The sequence below is a fragment of the Polyodon spathula genome, chromosome 46 (genome assembly GCF_017654505.1).
Source record: "Polyodon spathula isolate WHYD16114869_AA chromosome 46, ASM1765450v1, whole genome shotgun sequence".
Taxonomy (NCBI): domain Eukaryota; kingdom Metazoa; phylum Chordata; class Actinopteri; order Acipenseriformes; family Polyodontidae; genus Polyodon; species Polyodon spathula.
This window is the reverse complement of record NC_054579.1, coordinates 1308547-1310565: the sequence shown is the minus strand read 5'-3', so window position 1 is coordinate 1310565 and position 2019 is coordinate 1308547. Positions and strand designations below refer to the sequence as shown.

At 47.8% G+C, this 2019-nt stretch overlaps 1 long non-coding RNA gene across 1 annotated transcript; it reads right to left on the bottom strand.

Annotated features, from left to right (window-relative positions):
* Positions 1–244: 244 nt before the first annotated feature.
* On the bottom strand, positions 245–1590 carry LOC121306211. Its single transcript, XR_005948164.1, has 3 exons — positions 1399–1590; positions 1208–1293; positions 245–349 (listed from the first exon to the last, which is right to left on the bottom strand). It is a non-coding gene; the product is annotated as an uncharacterized LOC121306211 (long non-coding RNA).
* Positions 1591–2019: the final 429 nt, after the last annotated feature.

Below are 2019 nucleotides of genomic sequence, written 5' to 3'. Positions count from 1 at the left end.
TATATATATATATATATATATATATATATATATATATTATATATCTGTATGTTAACTACATTTTCTTGGTCACAATTGACAAACTACTCCGAGGGATCTGATTGGCTGAGAAATGTCCAGTCCCTTCCCCCTTTTGTTTCTCATTGGCCGCCCGAGCATTTAAGAGCTTCTGATTGGTCGAGGTAATCCAACGATGCTTGGTCCTTTAGACTTTTAAAAAAGTGCTTTTGTTTTGTTTTTGTGCTTGACGATCCTTGACGTGACCACGGTCAAGCTGAAAGGTCAAGGGGCGTATTGCTGGGGGCACCAGTGGGTATCTGGGTAGAGCAGACAGTGGAGAGTTTTGAACCTGGCGGGAAAAAAAATACAAAACTGTTGGAATAAATCTGTAAACTCTTGACTGTTTTTGCCCCCTGTCTCCTTATCTTATTATGGTGCCTGCAATCATCCCTACTGTACAGCAATTACTCAAATACTGGGGTTTATATTATTGAGTTACTGAGAGCATCAGATTCTGAGGTAGAGGGGGGTGTCTGTCTGTCTGTCTGTCTGTCACACTGACATTTGTTTGAGATGTATGGAGAAATGTGTGCAGACAGACAGACAGACAGACCCCCCTCTACCGAGAATCTGAGATTCAGAGACCCCCTCTACCCAGAATCTGAGATTCAGAGACCCCCTCTACCCAGAATCTGAGATTCAGAGACCCCCTCTACCCCAGAATCTGAGATTCAGAGACCCCCTCTACCCAGAATCTGAGATTCAGAGACCCCCTCTACCCCAGAATCTGAGATTCAGAGACCCCCTCTACCCAGAATCTGAGATTCAGAGACCCCCTCTACCCAGAATCTGAGATTCAGAGACCCCCTCTACCCAGAATCTGAGATTCAGAGACCCCCTCTACCCCAGAATCTGAGATTCAGAGACCCCCTCTACCCAGAATCTGAGATTCAGAGACCCCCTCTACCCAGAATCTGAGATTCAGAAACCCCCTTTACCCCAGAATCTGAGATTCAGAGACCCCCTCTACCCAGAATCTGAGATTCAGAGACCCCCTCTACCCAGAATCTGAGATTCATTGAGCTGAATCATGTTCAGAGCAAGTTTCCTGACAATGGGAGAAGTGCTTCAGCAGAGAGATGGAGGAATGCCTGCCCTGCGCCTGCACTGCCTCTCCTCCACCAGCAGGGGGCAGAGATGAGTTTACCTGGACGGGTCGTTCTGTTTTGTAAAGACTCCTTTGAGTTCTATGCTGTTGAGTTTGTTCTCGAACGTGCCGTAGCTCAGCGTGACCTACAGACAGCAGGAAAGAGCAATTGAAAAATGAAAAGTCATGTCAATGGATCCCACTGGGCTGTCCTTGTATCGCACTGGAACTCTTGTGTCCGCTCCCCTCACCTGTCTCCTCAGGTTCTGGGGCGCGATGAGCTGCAGGTTCTCCAGGTGGGAGTGGAAGAGCTGGCTGCTCAGCAGGGGGACCCCGAGACGGCGCTCCACGATGTACCCCACTGTGCAGTCATCGGGCAAGCGAATGAGAGCAGAGGTGAGGCTGAACCGACCCCCGCTGTACACCAGAGACACAGAGACACAGAGACACAGCCATCAACTCAATACAGAAACACAGCCATCAACTCAATACAGAGACACAGCCATCAACTCAATACAGAAACACAGCCATCAACTCAATACAGAGACACAGAGACACTGCCGTCAACTCAATACAGAGACACTGCCGTCAACTCAATACAGAGACACAGCCATCAACTCAATACAGAGACACAGCCATCAACTCAATACAGAGACACAGAGACACAGCCATCAACTCAATACAGAGACACAGCCATCAACTCAATACAGAGACACAGCTGTCAACTCAATACAGAGACACAGCCATCAACTCAATATAGAGACACAGAGACACAGCCATCAACTCAATACAGAGACACAGAGACACTGCCGTCAACTCAATACAGAGACACAGCCATCAACTCAATACAGAGACACAGCCATCAACTCAAT